General features: G+C 28.5%; 1 protein-coding gene across 2 annotated transcripts in view; it reads right to left on the bottom strand.

Annotated features, from left to right (window-relative positions):
- The window catches only part of LOC148180490 (orexin/Hypocretin receptor type 1-like), a 201,642-nt gene extending 182,147 nt beyond the window's left edge, over nucleotides 1-19,495 (bottom strand). For both annotated transcript variants that reach the window (XM_088047731.1, XM_088047723.1), the window contains exon 1: nucleotides 19,005-19,495. The gene's annotated coding sequence lies outside the window, so the exon portion shown is untranslated. The remainder of the gene's footprint in view (nucleotides 1-19,004) is intronic.
- Between the last annotated feature and the right edge of the window lie 5,109 nt (nucleotides 19,496-24,604).

Here is a 24,604-nt window from a genome sequence, read left to right as displayed (position 1 = left end):
TTGAAATTTGAGAAAGTTGCTTTTTTTAACTCATTTATTAACTATAGCAAGTTACAAAATTTAGAAACAGGCACACATTTTAGAAAATTTTAGTTTTAAGATAAACCTAAAATTTTGTTTATATAAAAAATTGTTTATTAAAATTTATATCATTGATTCTGTTGACGCTACAATCGTAAAATTTGGTGAGGTTGCAATTTTTAACCCATTTATTAAATATACTAAGTTTCTAGGTTCTAGAGCAACCGACACAAAATTTAGAAATTGTAGTTTTTTGATGAGCTTATAATTTTTAAAATATTAGATTAAAGTCTGTATCTTTAGTTCTGTTGGTGTTAGAATGGTGAAATTGGAGTAAGTAAGTAGTAATTTTTATCTTATTTAATTAACTGTGCTAAATTACAAGACTTTAGAGCAACAGGCACAAATTTTAGAAATGTTTAGTTTTAGGATAAACCTAAAATTTTCAAAATTGTAGATAAAAATCTGAATCTCTAGTTCTGTTGGCGCTACAATGTTGAAATTTGGATAGGCGGTAACCTTTAACCTATTTATTGACTGTGCCAAGTTACAAGGTTTTAAAGCAATAGACAAAAATTTTAGAAATTTTTGGTTTTTGGATGAGCTTAAAATCTCGATAACTGTAGATAAAAATCTATAACTTTAGTTCTGTTGGAGCTAGGATGGTGAAATTGGAATAGGTTGTAATTTTTAACTTATTTATTAACTGTGCTAAATTACAAGAGTCTAGAGCAACTAGCACAAATTTTCGATTTTTTTTTCTTTTAGGATGAGTTTAAAATTTTGTATCTTTGGTTCTAAATCTGTTGATGCTAAATGTTTAAATTTGAGAAAGTTGCTTTTTTTAACTCATTTATTAACTATAGCAAGTTACAAAATTTAGAAACAGGCACACATTTTAGAAAATTTTAGTTTTAAGATAAACCTAAAATTTTGTTTATATAAAAAATTGTTTATTAGAATTTATATCATTGATTCTGTTGACGCTACAATCGTAAAATTTGGTGAGGTTGCAATTTTTAACCCATTTATTAAATATACTAAGTTTCTAGGTTCTAGAGCAACCGACACAAAATTTAGAAATTTGTAATTTTTTGATGAGCTTAAAATTTTTAAAATAATAGATTAAAGTCTGTATCTTTAGTTCTGTTGGTGTTAGAATGGTGAAATTGGAGTAAGTAAGTAGTAATTTTTAACTTATTTAATTAACTGTGCTAAATTACAAGACTTTAGAGCAACAGGCACAAATTTTAGAAATGTTTAGTTTTAGGATAAACCTAAAATTTTCAAAATTGTAGATAAAAATCTGAATCTCTAGTTCTGTTGGCGCTACAATGTTGAAATTTGGATAGGCGGTAACCTTTAACCTATTTATTAACTGTGCCAAGTTACAAGGTTCTAAAGCAATAGACAAAAATTTTAGAAATTTTTGGTTTTTGGATGAGCTTAAAATCTCAAAAACTGTAGATAAAAATCTATAACTTTAGTTCTGTTGGAGCTAGGATGGTGAAATTGGAATAGGTTGAAATTTTTAACTTATTTATTAACTGTGCTAAATTACAAGAGTCTAGAGCAACTAGCACAAATTTTCGATTTTTTTTTGTTTTAGGATGAGTTTAAAATTTTGTATCTTTGGTTCTAAATCTGTTGATGCTAAATGTTGAAATTTGAGAAAGTTGCTTTTTTTAGCTCATTTATTAACTATAGCAAGTTACAAAATTTAGAAACAGGCACACATTTTAGAAAATTTTAGTTTTAAGATAAACCTAAAATTTTGTTTATATAAAAAATTGTTTATTAAAATTTATATCATTGATTCTGTTGACGCTACAATCATAAAATTTGGTGAGGTTGCAATTTTTAACCCATTTATTAAATATACTAAGTTTCTAGGTTCTAGAGCAACCGACACAAAATTTAGAAATTGTAGTTTTTTGATGAGCTTATAATTTTTAAAATAATAGATTAAAGTCTGTATCTTTAGTTCTGTCGGTGTTAGAATGGTGAAATTGATGTAGGTTGTAATGTTAAACTTATTTATGAACTGTGCTAAATAACAAGAGTCTAGAGCAACTGGCACGAATTTTTTGGTTTTTGGATGAGATTAAAATTTTGAAAATTGAAGATAAAAATCTATAACTTTAGTTCTGTTGCCGCTAGAATGGTAAAATTGAAGTAGGTTGTAATTTTTGACTTATTTATTAACTCTGCTGAATTACAAGAGTCTAAAGCAAATGGCACAAATTTTAGAAATTTGTTGTTTTAGGATGAGCTTAAAATTTTGAAAATAGTAGATTTAAATCTGTATCACAAATTTTATAAATTTACTGTAACTCGTCTTCTTTGCTCCATCAACAAGTCAAAAGTATCAAATTCTCCAAATTTCATGGAATTATCGTAAAAAATTAATATTCTGTCCATTTATTTTATTGTTGTTTTAAAACCGAATTTTTACATTCCAATTTACATTGCCTTACAACAAGGACATACAGTTGCGAGCAAAAACTTTGACCATCTACACAACCTACAAATGTCAATCTAACGATAACCAATCGCATTCGTAATGACGTCATGACAACCCAATCCAACAACTAATTCCCCCTAAATATCCTTACATTGTCAAAGCTCGTGTCAATAAAATCCCCGCACACCAAATTGCAATGCGGTGAAAACACGGCGCATTTCTCCCCCATTAACTTTTAAAACTAAAGAGGCAGCCTAGCGCCGTGATAAAACGAATAGAAGTGAGTTTTATAGCTCCAACTTGGCCTGAATTTACGCCGGCTTCATCGTACCTCTGCACATTTTATGAGTTTTGAGTCGATTTTTTAATTATTTTATAAACCGTCGGACTATTTTTGTTTAGATTTTACGCCTGCTAGCTCGTTATTTATCTGCCGATAAATTTTAACCGCGAGCCGTAAATTACGCGACGGGCGAAATTAACGTGTTAATCATCGGGGGCGGCGCTATTTGGCTGATTTTAACTGTGTAATTGATGTCGCGTAATTAATAAAAAGGTGAAGTGAAAACTTGACGCGCTATTTGACTAATTTTGGCAATTCATTTAATGTTAAGTTCAAATCTTCGTAAATCGAAAGCTCACACCTTCGTGAAATTGAATAGTCATGTACTTGGACCAATAATTGCCCTCCTCGGGGTGAATTCAGAATCGATTAGTAGTTGGACGAGGAACACGTGTCGAGATTGTCCACAACACCAGAAGGTGGTCAGATCGGCCGATAATAGCAAACCACAGGCAAAATAGTTCTCTGCAACACGTTGGAAGCGGATTCGTTGAAATTGGTAATTTTGAAATTTCTTTTGCACGAAGTGTGGAATTAATTTAATTAATTTTAATTCTACTTATTTAGTTAGTTTGTAATATAAATATATAAACAAGTCTGTTGCTTCAGAATATTGTTACTGAGTAAAGTTAATATACAAGCCAAAAGTTGAAACAATTTAAAATTTCATCGTTGTAACACCATCAGAATCAAAGATACAGCGTTTTAATTTTGACTTTTAAAAATTTTAAGTCCACATTACATAAAAACTGTTTAAAAATTGTGTCTGTTGCATTAAAATCTTGTAATTTGGTTAAGTTAGTTAATAAGTTAAAAATAGCAACTCTCCCAAACTTCGTCCCTGCAGAACCAACAGAACCAAAGATACAGATTTTAATACAGAGTTTTGAAAATTCTAGGTTCGTTTTAAAACTAAACTAAAAATTCTAAAATTTTTATCTGTTGGTCTATGGTTTTGAAATTTAGTACAGGTAATCAATGAGTATAAAGTAGTAAACTTCCCAAATTTCGTTGCTAACAGAACCAAAATACAAAGTTTAATCGACAATTTTGAAAATTTTAGGCTCATCCTAAAACTAAAAATTACTAAAATTTGTGTTTATTGTTCTAGAACCTTGTAACTTGGTACAGTTAATAAAGAGGTTAAAGATTACAATATACCCAAATTTCAACTTTGTAGCGCCAACAAAACGAAAGATACAAGATTTAATCTACAATTTTAAACAATTTAAGCTCATCCTAAAACTAAAAATTTTTAAAATTTGTGCTTTTTGATTTAGAGTCTTGTAATTTAGCCCAGTTAATAAATAAGTTAAAAATTACAACCTACTTTAATTTCACCATTATAGCGCCGAAAGAACTAAAGTTACAGATTTTTATCTACAATTTGCAAAATTTTAAATTTAACCAAAAACCAAAAATTTCTAAATTTTGTGTTTATAGTTCTAGAACCTTGTAACTTGGTACAGTTAATAAATAAGTTAAGAATTACAATCTATCCAAATTTCAACAATGTAGCGCCAACAGAACCAAAAATACAGATTTTTATCTACAATTTTGAAAATTTGAAGCTCATCCTAAAACTAAAAATTACTAAATTTTGTGTTTATAGTTCTAGAACCTTTTAACTTGGTACAGTAAATAAATAAGTTAAGGATGACAATCTACTCAAATTTCAACATTGTAGCGCCAACAGAACCAAAAATACAGATTTGTATCTACAATTTTAAAAATTTGAAGCTCATCCTAAAACTAAAAATTACTAAAACTTGCGCATGTTGCTTTAGAGTCTTGTAATTAAGCACACTTAATAAAAAAGTTAAAAATTACAACCCACTCCAATTTCACGATTCTAACGTTCAACAGAACTAAAGATACAGATTTTAATCTACTATTTTAAAAATTTTAAGCTCATTAGAAAACTAAAAATTTCTAAAATTTGTGCCTGTTGCTCTAGAGTCTTGTAATTTAGCCCAGTTAATAAATAAGCCAAAAATTACAACCTACTTTAATTTCACCATTATAGCGCCGAAAGAACTAAAGTTACAGATTTTTATCTACAATTTGCAAAATTTTAAATTTAACCAAAAACCAAAAATTTCTAAATTTTGTGCTTAAAGTTCTAGAACCTTGTAACTTGGTACAGTTAATAAATAAGTTAAGAATTACAATCTATCCAAATTTCAACAGTGTAGCGCCAACAGAACCAAAAATACAGATTTTTATCTACAATTTTGAAAATTTGAAGCTCATCCTAAAACTAAAAATTACTAAATTTTGTGTTTATAGTTCTAGAACCTTTTAACTTGGTACAGTAAATAAATAAGTTAAGGATTACAATCTACTCAAATTTCAACATTGTAGCGCCAACAGAACCAAAAATACAGATTTGTATCTACAATTTTGAAAATTTGAAGCTCATCCTAAAACTAAAAATTACTAAAATTTGCGCATGTTGCTTTAGAGTCTTGTAATTAAGCACACTTAATAAAAAAGTTACAAATTACAACCTACTCCAATTTCACGATTCTAACGTTCAACAGAACTAAAGATACAGATTTTAATCTACTATTTTAAAAATTTTAAGCTCATTAAAAAACTAAAAATTTCTAAAATTTGTGCCTGTTGCTCTAGAGTCTTGTAATTTAGCCCAGTTAATAAATAAGTCAAAAATTACAACCTACTTTAATTTCACCATTATAGCGCCGAAAGAACTAAAGTTACAGATTTTTATCTACAATTCTCAAAATTTTAAATTTAACCAAAAACCAAAAATTACTAAAATTTGTGTGCTCTAGAACCTTGTAACTTGGTACAGTTAATAAAGAGGTTAAAGATTACAATATACCCAAATTTCAACATTGTAGCGCCAACAAAACGAAAGATTTAATCTACAATTTTAAACAATTTAAGCTCATCCTAAAACAAAAATTTTTTAAAATTTGTGCTTCTTGATTTAGAGTCTTGTAATTTAGCCCAGTTAATAAATAAGTCAAAAATTACAACCTACTTTAATTTCACCATTATAGCGCCGAAAGAACTAAAGTTACAGATTTTTATCTACAATTTTCAAAATTTTAAATTTAACCAAAAACTAAAAATTTACCAAATTTTGTGTTTATAGTTCTAGAACCTTTTAACTTGGTACAGTAAGTAAATAAGTTAAGGATGACAATCTACTCAAATTTCAACATTGTAGCGCCAACAGAACCAAAAATACAGATTTGTATCTACAATTTTGAAAATTTGAAGCTCATCCTAAAACTAAAAATTACTAAAATTTGCGCATGTTGCTTTAGAGTCTTGTAATTAAGCACACTTAATAAAAAAGTTACAAATTACAACCTACTCCAATTTCACGATTCTAACGTTCAATAGAACTAAAGATACAGATTTTAATCTACTATTTTAAAAATTTTAAGCTCAATTAAAAAACTAAAATTTCTAAAATTTGTGCCTGTTGCTCTAGAGTCTTGTAATTTAGCACAGTTAATAAATAAGTAAAAAATTACAACTTTGTAGAATATCATCATTATAGCGCCAAAAGAAGTAAAGTTATAGATTTTTATCTACAATTTTCAAAATTTTGAGTTTATCCAAAAACCAAAAATTTCTAAATTTTGTGTTTATTGTTCTAGAATCTTGCAACTTGGTACAGTTAATAAAGAGGTTAAAGATTACAATATACCCAAATTTCAACATTGTACCGCCAACAAAACGAATGATACAAGATTTAATATACTGTTTTAAACAATTTAAGCTTATCCTAAAACTAAAAATTTCTAAAATTTGTGCCTGTTGCTTTAGAGTTTTGTAATTTAGCACAGTTAATAAATAAGTTAAAAATTACAACCTATTCCAATTTCACCATCCTAGCTCCAACAGAACTAAAGTTATAGATTTTTATCTACAGTTTTTGAGATTTTAAGCTCATCCAAAAACCAAAAATTTCTAAAATTTTTGTCTATTGCTTTAGAACCTTGTAACTTGGCACAGTTAATAAATAGGTTAAAGGTTACCGCCTATCCAAATTTCAACATTGTAGCACCAACAGAACTAGAGATTCAGATTTTTATCTACAATTTTGAAAATTTTAGGTTTATTCTAAAACTAAACATTTCTAAAATTTGTGCCTGTTGCTCTAAAGTCTTGTAATTTAGCACAGTTAATTAAATAAGTTAAAAATTACTACTTACTTACTCCAATTTTACCATTCTAACACCAACAGAACTAAAGATACAGACTTTAATCTATTATTTTAAAAATTTTAAGCTCATCAAAAAATTACAAATTTCTAAATTTTGTGTCGGTTGCTCTAGAACCTAGAAACTTGGTATATGTAATAAATGGGTTAAAAATTGCAACCTCACCAAATTTTACGATTGTAGCGCCAACAGAATCAATGATATAAATTTTAATAAACCATTTTGAAAATTTTAGGTTCATCCTAAAACTAAAATTTTCTAAAATGTGTGCCTGTTGTTTCTGAATTTTGTAACGTGGTGGAATTCATAAACGAGTTAAAAGAAGCAACTTCCTCAAATTTCAACATTTTAGCGCCAACAGAACCAAAGATACAGATTTAGAGCTACTTTTTTAAAAATTTTAAACTCATCCTAAAACAAAAAAATTCGAAAATTTGTGCCAGTTGCTCTAGACTCTTGTAATTTAGCACAGTTAATAAATAGGTAAAAGATTACAATATACCCAAATTTCAACATTGTACCGCCAACAAAACTAAAGATACACATTTTAATCTACCATTTTAAAAATTTTTAGCTTACCCTAAAACTACAAATTTCTAAAATTTGTGCCTGTTGCTTTAGAATTTTGTCTTTTATTACAGTTAATAAATAGGTTACAAATTGTAACCTCCCCAAATTTTACGATTGTGGCGCTAATAGAACCAATGAGAGAAATTTTAATATGCAATTTTGAAAATTTTAAGCTCATCTAAAAAATAAAAATTTGTAAAATGTGTGCTTGTTGCTCTAAAATTGTGTAACTTAGTTCAGTTAATTAATAAATTAAAAGAAGCTACCATCTCAAATTTCAATATTGTAACGCCAAGAGAACCAAAGATACACATTTTTATGTACAATATTTAAAATTTTAGACTTATCCTAAAGTTAAAATTTTCTAAAATTTTTGTCTGTTGTTCTAGAATCTTGCAACTTGGTACAGTTAATGAATAGGTAAAAAATTACAATCTACCTAAATTTCAACATTGTAGCGCCAACAAAACTAAAGATACAGAATTTAATAAACTATTTTAAAAATTTTAAGCTCATCATATAACTAAAAATTTCTAAAATTTGTGCCTGTTGGTCTAGAACCTTGTAACTTGATATAGTTAACAAATGGATTAAAAATTGCAACCTCACCAAATTTTAGGATTTCAGCGCCAACAGAACTAATGACAGAAATTTTAATATGCAATTTTGAAAGTTTTAGGCTCATCTAAAAACTAAACATTTCTGTAGTGTGTGCCAGTTGCTTCAGAATTTTGTAACTTAGTACAGTTAATTAATGAGTTAAAAAAAGCTATCACGCTAAATTTCAACATTGTAGCGCAAACAGCACCAAAAATACATATTTTTATGTACAATTTTGAAAATATTAGGCTCATCCAAAAATTAAAAATTTCTAAAATGTGTGCCTGTTGCTCTAAAATTTTGTAACTTGGTACAGTTAATAAATGGGTTAAAAATTGCAACCTTCTCAAATTTCAGAACTGTAGCGCCAACAGACCCAATGACAGAAATTTCAATATCCAATTTTCAAAATTTCTTGTTCATCCTCAAACTAAAATTTTCTAAAATTTGCGTCTGTTGCTCTACAATCTTAGTAGAGTTAATAAATGAGAAAAAAGTAGCAACCACACCAAATTTCATTTATGGCGACAACAGAACCAAAGATACAGATTTTAACATAAAATTTTGAAAATTTCAGGTTCGTCCTAAAACTAAAAATTTCTAAAATTTGCGTCTGTTGCTTTATAATTTTTAAAAATTAGTACAGCTAATAAGTGGGTTAAGATGAACAATTTTTACAAATTTTGCCGTTATAGCATAAACAGAATCAAAAAAACTAATTTTAATGGCAAATTTTTAAAATTTTTGATTCGTCCTGCAAACAAAAATTTCCAAAATTTGTGTTTGCTGGTATATAATTTTGAAATTAAATTCAGTTGATAAATGGTTTAAGAAAAACAATGTCTTCAAATTTCGTTGTTATAGCACTAACAAAACCAAAAAAACAGATTTTAATCTTCAATTTTGAAAATTTTAGGCTTAGTCTAAAACCAAAAATTTCTAAAATTTGTGTCCGTTGCTCGAATCTTTTGTAATTTAGAGTGATTGATAAATAAGTTAAAATTAACAACCTCTCAAAGTTTCATCTTTGTGGCGCCAACAGAACCAAAGTTACAGATTTTAATCTAGAATTTTGAAAATTTCAGATTCATTCACAAACTAAATTTTTCAAATTTGCGTCTGTTGCTTAACAATATTGTACAGTTGTACAACAAAACCAAAAATACAAATTTTATTGTCGAATTTTTAAAGTTTTTGGTTCGTCCTAAAAACAAAAATTTACAAAATTTGTGTCTTTTGGTTTATAATTTTGAAATTGAGTACAGTAAATAAAGAGGTTAAAATGAGCACTCTCTTCAATTTTCGTCGTTATACCGCTAACACGATCAAAAATACAGATTTTAATGTCAAATTTTAAAAGTTTTTGGTTTGTCCTAAAACCCAATATTTCCAAAATTTGTGCCACTTGATCTAAAATTTTGAAATTTAGTACCATAAATAAATGGGTTAAGATGAGCAATCATTTCAAATTTCTATGTTGTAGCACAAACAGAATCAAAAATACAATAAAAAACGTTTGAGATTTATTTGAAAAACAAAAATTTTCAAAATTTGTGTCTGTTGGTCTACCATTTTGAAATTTAGTGCAGTAAATTAATGGGTTAAAATGAGCAATCTCACCGAATTTCGTTGTTACAGCCCAAACAGAACTAAAAATACAGATTTTATTATCGAATTTTGAAAATTTTTAATTTGTCCTTAAAATAAAAATTTACAAAAATTGTGTCTGTTGGTCGTTAACTTTGCAATTTAGTGCAGTAAATAAATGGGTTAAAATAAGCAATATTACCAAATTTCGTTGTTACAGCACAAACAGAACCAAAAATACAGATTTTATTATCGAATTTTGAAAGTTTTTGAATCGTCCTGAAAACCAAATTCTTCAAAATTTCTTTCTGTTGGTCTATAATTTTGAAATTTAGTACAGTAAACAAAGAACTGAACCAATTAGAAGATAATTTAGTGCATTTTTTGAAGTTTTATGTGTCCCCAAAGTCTCTAGTTCGTTTTCCTTGAATTCTCTTTAAATTTTTCTTAGATCTTTTTCAGTTTGTTTACATTTTTATAGATTTTCCTTGTCCTGTCCACTTTTTTTACATTTTCTAGAATTTTAAATGAATGTTTGTGATTTTGCTAAATTTCTTTAAAATTGTTGGGCTTTTATTTAGTCCTTTTCAACCCAAAGCCCAGGGCACACTTCTTTAAATCCGAACCTGTTCCCAACCCGCATTCTTTTGTCTTATATTCCGATTCCGTCATTCCACATTCAAGTTTTACATTTCTAATTTTCATTTCAAACTCAGTACATGAGCATGTCACATCCAGCAAACACAATGAAAAATCTCCATTCACATATGCTCAGCTCTCTTCAAACCAGTAGTGACAATTATCTTCCTTCCGAGGATCAGATAAAGCCTTTCCGATTCTATGTAAAACAAATTAATTACAGTCGTTCCACAAAGGAAGCTAATAAAGCAAAAAATCCGCGCTAGTTTCTAGTTTAGTCGACAAGTGCCGCATGGGCAGACAATAAAATAAAAAATGCGATTTTTTTTGTTGCCGAATGATGAAAACGAAATGTGAGCGGTTTAATGAACGTTGTAAAGGATTTAGCATTACGAGGTTGGTAGCTCTGTGGATTGGCGTGTGTGGTAATTAGATTTTTCTGCACGCGGAAACCAAAATTCGTTTCTAAGGTGGAAAAATTGCTCGAGGGAAATAATGTTGTATGCAATTTCCTGGGGAGTTGTCATTATGAATTATATAAAAATAGCGAATTTACATTTTTATTAAACGCGACGAACTGGAACAGAGGATTCATATTACGCCGTTATATTATAAAATATTAGGTTTGTTGCGGCGCCATCTATGAAAAGATTCGAGAAATGCAAATGACACTATCGGCTCTCCAGCAAATGCCGCAAAGCTCGAGACGTAAAATCGTACGTACAGTGGTTCGAATGTAAATAAATAACTGTTTTACAGGTTGTTTGAGATTTGCGAAATTGGCAAAAATGAAACTGACGGAGTTTTGTTTGTTTGGAATTTGACGTCCGCAGTGGTTTGCATCAATTCGGTAACTTTATAAAAGCGCGCTGATCTGACAAAGCTTGTAATGTGTGCTTTTACGGACTATTGATTTTTCGCGTAATAAAAGTTGAGGAATGACTTTATTGTGTGTATTTAGTTGGAAATTCTGCAGATTTTTTGTCGTAATAAAACTCTGATTCGGAAAATTGTTGATTTTTTTCGTTTGGTTGGTCAAAGTCCTTAAAAATTTGTTCAGATTTGTGAAAAGCAATAGAAATTGAAAAAAAATGTAATTTAATCAAATAAAAGGATTTCAACATTTCGAAGTATGATAAAAATGAGGTTCTAAAAAATCGAAGAATTCAATTAATCTGAAAATCCAAAAATTCCAAGGAATCTAGAGAATCCAAAGAATTCTTTGTAAGAAGCAAAAGAAAGTCTAAAAAATAAAAAAAAATACATCGAATAATATCCAAATTTTAAATTTTAAAAAATTGTTTTTAAAAAGTCAGACATTTTTAAGCTACTTTAGCATCCTAAGAGTTAAAAAAATCCAAAGAAACTAAAGAATTTTTTATAAAAAACAAGAGATATTAAAAAAAAACAAATAATCACTAAAACTAATTTTTGAAAAATTTGAGAAATAATCAAAAAATCCAAAAAATATTTATAGCAAAAAAAATTTAAGGAATTAAATAAATGATTCCATAGAATTAGAATCAAAAAAGTTCAAGCATTTCAAAAACCTAAAAACCAAAGTATTTAAGAATCCAAAAACTCAAAATAAATTTAAAAAATCAAAAAAAAATCAGTAAAACGGAAAGATTTTTAAATTTCAAAATATGTATGTAGTATTGAAAATTTGATTAAAAGAATACAAAAATTTCAAGCAACCAAACAATTAAAAAATCCAAAAAAATCGTCGAACAAATTCAAAAAATCGCATTTTTTTTTAAAGCAAGAACAATTCAAAGCATTGAACGCCAGTAAAACGTAAGAAATTTAACTATGGAACAATTGAAAGTGAATTAACGTCCAAACAAAATCTAAAAAACTTTTAGCATTTGAATTTAAAAGATCCAAATAATCCAGAGAATCCAACGACTTCTTTGTGAGAAGCAGGAAAAAATCGAAGAATCGAGAAAAGCAGTAAAATAAAAAAGTTTCCAAATTTCAAAATATTGAAAAGTTGTTTCCAAAGAATATTTCAAACAATTCAGAAAAATCTAAAATCTAAAAATACAAAGAATACAAAAAGTTTAAAGAATTCTTTGCGAAAAGTAAGTACAATAAAAAAAAAACAAAAAAAAATGCAGATTTTCGAAATATGGAAAAAGTAGACGCAAATTAAGATTCAAAAAAATCTAAAAAATTAAAGCACTTTAGGAAACTAAAAATCCAAAGAATTCGAAAATCCAAAAGAGCCAAAAAATATCAGAAGTCCAGATAATAACAAAAAAATTTTGTCGAAATTAAGAGAAATTCAAAGAATTAAAAAAAACAGTAAAACGAGAAGATTTCAAAATTTAAAAAACTGGAAAATTTGGAGACGAATCAAGTTTACAAAAAATTTACTTAAAAAATTTAAACATTTTAAAAATTTAAAAATCCAAAGAATACGAAAATCAAATAAATAGACAGAATTCAAGAAATCCAGAGAATTTCAAAATTTTTTTGTGGCAAGAAAAATAAAACAAAAAATAAACAACACAGTAAAAGATTCTTTAGATTCGTTATATTCTTTAGATTCTTCAGATTCTTCAGATTCTTCAGATTCTTCAGATTCTTCAGATTCTCAGATTCTTCAGATTCTTCAGATTCTTCAGATTCTTCAGATTCTTCAAATTCTTCAGATTCTTCAGATTCTTCTGATTCTTCAGATATTTCAGATTCTTGAATTTTCAATAAAACGGAAAAATTTCAAAATTTCAACAAATTAAAAAATGTATTCCAAAAAAGCTTAAAATTTTAAGCATCAAAATAAAAATATCTATAAAATAAAAAAAAATCAGTAAATCAAAAAGCATTTCAAAATTTTAAGAAATGTAAAAAACAAGAGAAATTAATAGAGCGAAAAGAAACAAAAATAGAAATCAGAAAAGAAAAAAAATTTCGAACAGAAACTAGACAAATTTGGAGACGTTAAAGAAACCTAAGAAATTTAAAAATTATAAAAAAAAATTAAAAAGTGTAGTAAACCAAAAACTTTCAAACATCCAAATAATCTGAAAATTCCAAAAAATCCAGAGATTTCTACGATTCCAAGAATCCAAAAAATCGAATAAAGAACAAAACTTTGTAAAAAGCAGGAAAAATAAAAAGAACAAAGAATAATCAATAAAATAATTTTTTCCAAATTTTGAACTGGAACTAAAAAAATAAGAGACATTAAAGAAATTTAATTAAATTTATTCCAAAAATCCTAAAAATTCCAAAAAATCCAGAAAATCCTAAGAATCCAAAAAATCCAGTAAATCAAAAAATCTTCGTAAAATGCAAGCCTAATAATTAAAAGAACAAAGAATAATCAGGATAATAAAAAAATTAAAAATCTTGAGCTAATAGTGAAAAAAATAAGAACAAAATAAGAAATCTAAAGAATCAACAAAGTTCAGAAAACCAAAAATATTTAAAAATTTAAAAAAATTAAAAAATTGACTCCAAAGAATCTAAAAATTTTAAGCATCTTAAGCATTTCTACAATAATCTCAAAGACCTGAAAAATCTAAAGTTTTATACGAATGTTGAGAACTTGAGGAATTCCGAAACTTTAGAGATCTTCAAAAACTTTAAACAACATAAAAATCCTTTCTTCTCATATTTTGCTTAATTTTTTCTACTTTCTATTTTATAAATATGCAAACGGTATTTTTTTCCTTTTTCTTCTTCTACCAGAGATTCGAGTAAAAAGAAATGTTGCAACAAGAGCGCAAAGCGTTTTAGAAGTTTAAAAAATTAAAAAAAATTGAATTCTGAATTTTTGAAAATCAAGCTTCTAACATGAAGCCATCTTACATATTATCTAGGACAAAAAAGAAAATCTGCAATCTCAGCCCATCTGAAATTTTCAATTAACCATTAATATCTCAGTTTCCGCAGACTTTTCTCAGATTTATAACACTTTGGCTTAATTACCACTCCAACTAAAAATTTCAATTGTTATCACAGGAGTTGAAGTCTAAATTAATTAAAAACGATCTGTCAAACACAGAAAAATGTCTTACACTTTTACCAACCTGACTACTTATTCACTCGCCTCGCATAAAACTAATCTACTTTTAATTGCAGCTGCAGTTGTAAACGCGCTCAAAGGCGACATGTACATGCAGTTTATGAAAATTTAACATTCAAGTTTTCACAGAAATACAAATGTAAACTAAAAACGCAAAAATAGACCTGTCGTAGTCAAGAAGAATGTCATAACATGACTAAGAAAACCACCCACTTCTCCACTACTGGAAATGCAAATTCCGATTCCTAAAAATATTTCGTGGTGGCGATAAATTCCCGTCAGTTTTGCAAATTAGGAAACACAGCCACGTACAGATTGTGATTTTCTGGAAAATTGGCACGAGTTGTTACTGCAGACATTGAAATAAAATTGTATTAGTAAGGCAGATCACGAGATACTTCGCAGTGTAATTTCATGAAAGAAAAATGAACTCAGGTCGTCAAGTTTTTATGGGTTCTTTGAGTCAAAGGACCGAGTTGTCGATAAATAAACACTAGAGCTGTAAGGAAGAACATGAAGCGAATTAATGGAAGATGATGCTTAAGTGGGAACTTTGGCGCGTTTCAATGCGAGATTCTAGGAGAGAATTTTAAATAGCTGCAGTTTTATTAACACTTATAAATGCACAATTTTTGGGCGAAAATCGTTCATTAATGACTAATAATAATTAACAAGACATTTTGTGCCGCTGTGGTGGCTATTGAGAAATGAAAAAAATTCGACTTGAGTGGGAATCGAACCACATTTTTTTCATTTTTCTTAAACTTTTCCGGACTAGGCAAAATTTTAACCGGTCATAACTCAGTTATTTGTCGACGTACATGAAAAATTCGCACAGTTTTGGATTCTACGTGGAAATCTGCGTAAAATGGGCCCCAATAATACATATAAGTTTGCTTTACGAATAAACTAGATATTAAGCAAAACAGGTTTTTTGGGGTGATTTTCAAGCCACTTTTTCAGGACAAAAACGATGTTTAATAAATTTAAGTTATACATCAATCGAAAAAGCATCTCAACGTCTATCTACTGGCTAAATTGCAGACCGGTGAGACAAGTATTTTCCAAATGGTGGTCGAAAAAACAAAAATTCGCAAATTTTTATCGATTCAGTCAGATTTTTTTTGCACCAAAAAATCATGGAATTTTAAATATCCAAGAGCGGTTCCTAGGTAACAAGAGCTCAGTTAAAACGATGGCAAAAACCGCATCTTTCTATCGGTTGTAGTTTTGGAGATATCGAGCACTGAAAATTTCGAAAATTAGAATCAACTATTTAAAACTTCAATCGGCTTTAACTCAGTTATTCGTTGTTATATGTGGATTTTGAGCACAGATTTGGAATCCACGTAAAATTCTGCGTAAAATGAGTATCATGTGACTAACGTTTGTTCGAAAAATAAGTGAGAAATCGACCGCATCTTCCATCTGTCTTAATTTTTTTCCCCTAGCGACCGCCCCAAATTTTAATCGCTTATAACTCGGTTATTTGTTCACGTACGTAAAAAATTAGTACAGATTTGGATTCTGCGTCAAAATCTGCGTTAAATGAGCTCTTACAACGTAAATTTGCGTCGCAAATAAACTAGATATAAATCTATAAAAGTTTTCAGTGAGTCCTTTTGATGTAATTTTTAATAAACTTTTTCGAAGCGAAAACGACACCTAATATCTTTGAGTTGTATACCAGTCGAAAGAGCAGCTCGAGAACTACCAACTGGTCAAAACTCAGATCGGTAAGGCACTTAGTTTACAAGAGGTGGTCAAAAAACTAAAAATTCAATTTTTTTGTGGAGCCTTGAAAATTTCGAAAAAAAAACTATCCAAAACTTTAATGAAGGATAACTCAGTTATTTATTGCCGTACATACATTTTGAGAACGGATTTGGAATCTGCGTGAAATTCTGCGTAAAATGAGCACCAATAACTTAAGTTGTCTCTAAAAATAAGCGATATATCCACTAAGATTAACCTAGACATTGTCAAATTATTTTTGTTGAAAAAAATTAAATTCAAATTTCGAAAAATGTAAAAACCATTTCTTATCAAGCAAACTGGGAGTAAAACAATGGCGAAAACCGCATCTCTCTTTTACGTAGTTTTCGAGTTATCGAGCACTGTTGTTTTTCGGACTTTCAAAATTTTAGCCCTCTGGCGACTACCCAAAATTTTCGGTCATATCTCAGTTATTTATTGACGTTCGTAAAAAAATAGCACATATTTGAAATCTGCGTAAAATTCTGCGTAAAATGAGCACCAGTAACATAAATTTTCTCTACAAATAAGTGATATATCGACTGAAGTAGTTTAACATAACCATGGCAATTTTTTTTTCGAAAAAATTTAATTTTCAATTTCCGAAAAATGTAAGAACCAATTCTTATCAAGCAAATTGCGAGTAAAACGATGACAAAAACCGCATCTCTCTATCTGTCGTAGTTTCCGAGTTATCGAGCATTGTTATTTTCGGACTTTCAAAATTTTAGCCCTCTAGCGATAACCCGAAATTTTCGGTTATAACTCAGTTATTTAGGGTTCTACGTAAAAAATTAGCACACTTTTAGAATCCACGTGAAATTCTGCGTAAAATGAGCCCCAATAACGTAAGTTTGCTTGGTAAATAAATTAGATTTTGACCGAAATAGGTTTTCAGGTCTTTTTCGAATTATTTTTCAATAAACTTTTTCAGAGCGAAAACGACGTTCGATGCCTTCGAGTTCAATTGAAAGCGCAGCTGAAAGTCTATCATCTGGCCAAATTTTAGATCGATAAGACAGGTAGATTACAAGGGGCGGTCAAAAATCGAGAAAATAAATTTTTTTCATCGTTTGAAATAAAAAAAAAATCGAGAGAAACTTTATTATAAAATTTTTGAAATCTGAGTGCGTATTCTAAGCATCGAAACCGCAAGAAAAACGATGACAAAAACCGTAATTTTCTATCTGTTGTAGTTTCGGAAATATTGAGCATTAAAAATTTTGATAATAAAAATCCGAAACTTAATTTAGCCATAACCTACTTATTTGTTGTCGTACGTGAATTTTGAACACAGATTTGGAATCTGCGTAAAATTCTGCGTAAAATGAGTACCAAATAACCAAAGTTTACTTGAAAAATAAACGAGAAATTTTTTTCTGAAAAAAAAACATTTTTTAATTTCAAAAAATAGAAAAACAGATTCTTAGCAAATAAAATTCGAGAAACTCTTTTATATAAGCTTTTAACTCTGTTATTTTTTGACGTAAATAAAAATTAGCACAGTTTTGGATTCCACGTGAAATTCGGCGTAAAATGAGACCCAATAACACAAATTTGCGCCACAAATAAACTTGATATTGATCGAAAAATGCTTTTAAGAGGTCTTTTTTATGTTAAATTTTCATTAACTTTTCAGGGCGAAAACGGCATTCAATGTCTTCGAGTTATACGTCAATCAAAAGAGCAGCTCAAAGTCTATCATCAGGCCAAATTTCAGATCGATAAGACAAGTACTTTCGGAAATATAAAGTATTGAAATTTTTGAAAATAAAAATTACACACTGATTTGAAAAATTGCAATTTCTAATTCAAAGCGTATGTTAAAAGACATAAAACCGGCAAAACCCTTTTAGTCTGTAGTTCCCACACTATATTACCTGCGGAAGACTGACATACTAAAATTAGCGCGTTTTATGAGCGGGCATTATGGTCATAACGCCCTCTCATAAAGCCCCGGTTATTATAAACCTATTTATATGTCTAGAATCATACATATAAACGACAAATAATTGCCGCGATTGCAATAATAAATATTTATATTATAAAGTATGACATACAACGTTTTATTTACGATCGCACACTAAGTTCAAAGTCACCAAAATAAGTTGTGTAATGAAAATTGAGTAATGTGTGTAGCCACATTATATCACTTGTTGTATAATGAGTGTATTACACAACAAGTGTGTAATATTGCTTATTAATCAACTAAATTGAGTGATAGAAATGTTTCTTTATAAGACGCGGTAGTAAATAGAATTAATTAAACTTGGCCATTAATTATTTTTATTATTGTCTTGGGTGCTATAATATTCTTATCCGATATCTGGAATAATTTATTTGTGGCAATTTCCAGTAAATCCTTCTTTTTTCGTTAATTAATTTGTCTCAAGTGTATCGTTAATTAAAACTTTTGCGAACACAATTTTTATAAGAAAGCTAATTACAATGAATTATAGAAGATATGAAAAAAGGGGAAAAAGAACGAAGTTGCAAAGAGCAAAATTAATTACAAAAATTAATAATAATTACTGTCACCGTTGTCAAAATCGCCGCTTTTTTGCACTCCAAACTAATTCACGCCATTGAACGCCGATTCAAGCACTAAATCGTCCTGAAAGTCGCTAATTAACGCCCGCAACTCCCGACAAAGTCCCTAAGGACTTTCGCAAAATTAAGCGGTTTGTCCTTAAAGAATCGAACACTAAATCCTCCACTTCTCACCCCACAAAAAATCGCCCCTTTCAAACCCCAATTAATCCAACAAACTGCAAAACTACTCACCCGCTCGTCCTTTTTTTCTTTCACTCACATCCCGCGATTATCCTCTAATTACGTCACAATTAAGTCCGAGGTTGCGTTGGCGCTCATTTTTCGCAACTTTCAAATTTCGTTCCGTTCGTATGGTAACACTTGCTCAAGGGGTTGCCGAATCACGACTGCGAGTTGGACGACATGTACAGTCACAGCGCGCAAAATCATACGGTTTTATTGCAAAATTATATCGTTTCGTAATGGGGCGATAGTCAATTATATGATTTTTGAAACCGGATTGTGGTTTTGTTTCTGTTGTTGTCGGTGAAATTATTGTTGGCGCGGCGGGGAATTGCGACTGGATTTCTAAAATAAAGACGCGAAAATAGCGAATTTATAGAGCAAAATTCAATGAAAAATTTTCCATGATCTGAGGGTTGTGGGTTTAGTAATTTTACCGCTACAGGTACTAAATTTGGTGAAATTGTCACTATTAATGCGCTCAAAAAGTGAGCGAAATTTGAAAATTATTAAAGCAAAAGGAAAAGAATGTTATAATTTTTTTTGGTTTTAAGATGAGTCAAAAATCTCTCCATTTACACCACAGAGGTTTGCAACTTTAAAAGTTTCATTGTGATAGCATCTAAATTTAGCAAAATTATAATTTTTAACGTGTTCAAAATACATATATGCCAAAATAAAAAAAAATAGAGCTAAGAAGACAAATTTTGGAATTTTTGGTTCTTGAGGTTATTAAAAAAATTCCCCGTTTTGTTCTTAGGCTTGTCAAATTCGTAATTTTAACACTGCAGCCTCTTAATTTAACAAAATTGTTCTCTTTGAAGTGCTTAACAAGAGTGCCTAATTTCAAAATTATAGAGCAAAAAAAAACAAATAAAAATTTTTATTTTTGAGATAAATAAAAAATGAACCCATTCTGTTCTGAAGGTTGTAAATTCGGTAATATTGAAGCTAAATCAACTAAATTCGGCAGAAGTATTCTGTCGAACGTGTTTAAAAAATGTGCCAAACTACAAAATTATAGAGCAAAAAAACAAATTTTAGAATTTTTTTTATTTTTGAAATGGTAAAAAATTACCCTATTGTGTTCTGACGGCTGTGGATTTGGTATTTTTAATGTTACAACACCGAAATTTGGCGAAAGTGTTCTCTCTGAAGTTTTGAAAGGTGTGCCAAATTGTAGAATTATAGAGCTAAATAGTCAAATATTGGAATTTTTTATTTTTGAGATGACTAAAAAAATGTTTTTTTTTTGTTCTTAGAGCTGTGGATGTGGCAATTTTAATGCTATAGCAATTAAATTTGGTAAAATTGTTTATTTTGAAGTGCCTAATTAGTGTGCCAAATTAAAGAATTATATAGCAAAAGAAACAAAATTTTACATTTTTTTAAATTTTAATATGAGTAATAAATGTCCTCATTTTGTTCTGATGGCCGTTGATTTGGTAATTTTAATGGTATAGTAACTAAATTTGGTAAGATTGTTTATTTTGAGGTGCTCAATTGGAGTGCCGAATCTAAGATTTATAGAGCAAAAGAGACCAAATTGTAGAATTTTTTATTTTTGAAATGCCAAAAATGTTTTTTTTTGTTCTTAGGTCTGTAGATGTGGTAATTTTAATGCTTAAGCAACTAAATTTTCTAAATTCCTTTATTTTGAAGTGCTTAATCAGTGTTCTAAATTACAGAAGTATTGAGTAAAAGTGACAAATTTTAGACATTTTTAATTTTGAAGTAAGTAAAACCTGACCTCATTCTGTTCTGAGGGCTGTGGATTTGGTAATTTTAATGCTACAGCTACTAAATTTGATTGTTTTCAATAGGGTGTTTAAAAAGCATGCAAAATTTCAGAATTATATAGCAGAAAAGACAAATTTTAGAATTTTTTGTTTTTGAAATGAAGTAAAAATGACCCAATTTTGTTCTGAAGGTTGGGGATTAGATAATTTTGATGCTACAATTCCAAAATTTGGCAAAAGTGTTCTCTCTAAAGTTTTTAAAAGGTGTGTCAAATTACAGAATTATTGAGTAAAAAAGACAACTTTTAGAATTTTTTGGTTTTGAGATAAATAAAAAATTACTCTTGTTCTGAATGATGTGGATTTGGTAATTTTTATGTTACAGCCCCGAAATTTCGGAAAAATGTTGTTTCTAAAGTTTTTCAAAGGTGTGCCAAATTTCAAAAGTTTAGAGCAAAAAAGACATATTTTGAAATTTTTTGTTTTTGAGATAAATTAAAAATTACTCTATTTAGTTTTAAAGACTGTGGATTTGGTAATTTTAATGCTAAAAGACCAAATTTTAGCAAACGTGTTTTTTCTTAAGTGCTTAAAAGTTGTGCCAAATTACTAAATCATAGAGCAAAAAGACACATTTTAAACTTTTCTATTTTTGAGATGAAATAAAAATTACCTTATTTTATTCAGAAGGCTGTGAATTTGGTAATTTTAATGCTACAACACCGAAATTTGGCAAAATTGTTGCTTCTAAGCTTTATAAAAGGTGTGCCAAATTCGACAGTTATAGAGCAAAAAAAACAAATTTTAGAATTTTTAATTTTTGAGGTGAATTAAAAATGACCCTTGTTAGTTCTTAAGGTTGTGGGTTTGGTAATTTTAATGCTACAACGCAGAAATTTTCCAAAATTGTTTTTTTGAAAGTGCTCAAAAGGTGTGCCTAATTACAGAATTATAGAACCAAAAAGACAAATTTTGGAATCTTTTTTTTGATATGAATAAAAAATTACTTTATTTTGTTCTGAGAGCTGTGGATTTGGTAATTTAATGCTACAAAACCGAAATTTTACAAAAGTGTTCTCTTTAATGTGTTTAAAAGTTGTGCCAAAATACAGAATTATAAAGCAAAAAAAAAACAATTTAGATTTTTTTATTTTTGAGATCAATAAAAAATGGCTCTTTTTTGTTCTGAAGACAGTGAATTTACTATTTTTAAAGCTACAGCAACGAAATTTGGCAAAAGTATTTTCTCTGAGATGTTAAAAAAATGTGCCAAATTACAAAATTATAAAGCAAAAAAAACAAATTTTAGAACTTTTCGTTTTTGAGATCAATAAAAATATCCTTATTTTGTTCTGAGGGCTATAGTTTCAGTAATTTTAGGGCTACAACAACAAAATTTGGCAAAATTGTTCTTTTTAAGGTGCTTAAAAGGCATGCCCAATTATAGAATTATAGAGCAAAAGAGACAAATATTAGAATTTTTTATTTTTGAGACGAATTAAAAATAATCCTATTTGTTCTGAAAACTGTAGATTTGGTAATTTTAATGCTACTTCACCGAAATTTAGCAAACCTGTTTTCTCTAAAGTGTTTAAAAGTTGTGCCAAATTACAGAATTATTGAGCAAAAAAAAACAAATTTTTGGATTTTTTATTTTTGAGATGAATAAAAAATGACACAATTGTGTTCTGAAGACTGCAGATTTCGTAATTTTAATACTACAGCAATTTAATTTGGCAAGATTTTTTTTTGTTGTTTAAAAAATGTACCAGATTACAGAATTATAGAGCAAAAGAGACTTTTAGAATTTTATATTTATTAAACCGTATTAATTTATTTTCTTGTCAATAGCAGCCTGTAACTCTGGTGCTTTTAATGCTATAACAATTAAATTTACCACAAAAGTTACTGCTGTCGTGTTCATTATGTGTGGCAAATTACAAAATTATAGAGCCAAAAAGGACAAATTTTAGAATTTTTCCTTTTTAAGACGAATAAAATATGTTTTTATTTTTATAAAACCCTGTGTCATTGGTAATTTTAACGATACAAGAACTAAATGCAGAAAGAAAATTATAATTGACATGTTCAAAAAGTGGCACAAATTTCCTAATTCTAGAGCAAAAATAAATATATTTTTTTAATTTTCCATTTTTAAAACGAATAAAATACTGTCTTATTGTATGTTGATACACGTAACTCTTTTAATTTTAATGCCACAGCAACTTAAATAAGTGAAACTGTTACTACTAATGTGCTCAAGAAATGTGCAACATTTGAAAATTATAGAGCACAAAGAACAAATTTTAAGATTTTTTATTTTTAAGACAATCACCAAATTCTCAATTTTGTAGAAAGACCTGTAAATTTGCAAGTTTTATTACTACAACACCTAAATTTGCCCAAATTCTTTTTTAACGTGCTTAAACAATATCCCAAATTACAAAATTATAGAGCAAAAGAGATAAATTTTGGGTTTTTTATAAAAAATTTCGCCATTTTATTATGTCTCTGGATATGGTAATTTTATTGCTGACAACTAAATTTATCAAGATTGTTCTCCTTAAGATGCTTAAAAAGTGAGCCCAATTATAGAATTATAGAGCAAAAGAGACAAATATTAGAATTTTTTATTTTTGAGATGAATAAAGAATAACTATATTTTGAGGACTGAGGACTAATTTGGTAATTTTAATTTTAATGTTACAGCTGCGAAATTTGTCTAAAGTGTTTTTTATAAGGTGTTTAAAGTGTGTAAAATGACAAAATTATAGAGCAAAAAAAACCAAATTCTAACATTTTTATTTTTGAGACGAATTAAAAATAATCCTATTTGTTCTGAAAACTGTAGATTTGGTAATTTTAATGCTACTTCACCGAAATTTAGCAAACCTGTTTTCTCTAAAGTGTTTAAAAGTTGTGCCAAATTACAGAATTATTGAGCAAAAAAAAACAAATTTTTGGATTTTTTATTTTTGAGATGAATAAAAAATGACACAATTGTGTTCTGAAGACTGCAGATTTCGTAATTTTAATACTACAGCAATTTAATTTGGCAAGATTTTTTTTTGTTGTTTAAAAAATGTACCAGATTACAGAATTATAGAGCAAAAGAGACTTTTAGAATTTTATATTTATTAAACCGTATTAATTTATTTTCTTGTCAATAGCAGCCTGTAACTCTGGTGCTTTTAATGCTATAACAATTAAATTTACCACAAAAGTTACTGCTGTCGTGTTCATTATGTGTGGCAAATTACAAAATTATAGAGCCAAAAAGGACAAATTTTAGAATTTTTCCTTTTTAAGACGAATAAAATATGTTTTTATTTTTATAAAACCCTGTGTCATTGGTAATTTTAACGATACAAGAACTAAATGCAGAAAGAAAATTATAATTGACATGTTCAAAAAGTGGCACAAATTTCCTAATTCTAGAGCAAAAATAAATATATTTTTTTAATTTTCCATTTTTAAAACGAATAAAATACTGTCTTATTGTATGTTGATACACGTAACTCTTTTAATTTTAATGCCACAGCAACTTAAATAAGTGAAACTGTTACTACTAATGTGCTCAAGAAATGTGCAACATTTGAAAATTATAGAGCACAAAGAACAAATTTTAAGATTTTTTATTTTTAAGACAATCACCAAATTCTCAATTTTGTAGAAAGACCTGTAAATTTGCAAGTTTTATTACTACAACACCTAAATTTGCCCAAATTCTTTTTTAACGTGCTTAAACAATATCCCAAATTACAAAATTATAGAGCAAAAGAGATAAATTTTGGGTTTTTTATAAAAAATTTCGCCATTTTATTATGTCTCTGGATATGGTAATTTTATTGCTGACAACTAAATTTATCA

Source organism: Gnatocerus cornutus, chromosome 1 (genome assembly GCF_029298725.1).
Source record: "Gnatocerus cornutus isolate USDA-ARS CGAHR chromosome 1, icGnaCorn1.1, whole genome shotgun sequence".
Classification (NCBI taxonomy): Eukaryota; Metazoa; Arthropoda; class Insecta; order Coleoptera; family Tenebrionidae; genus Gnatocerus; species Gnatocerus cornutus.
The sequence above is the reverse complement of the archived record's forward strand: the minus strand, read 5'-3'. Positions and strand labels throughout refer to the sequence as shown.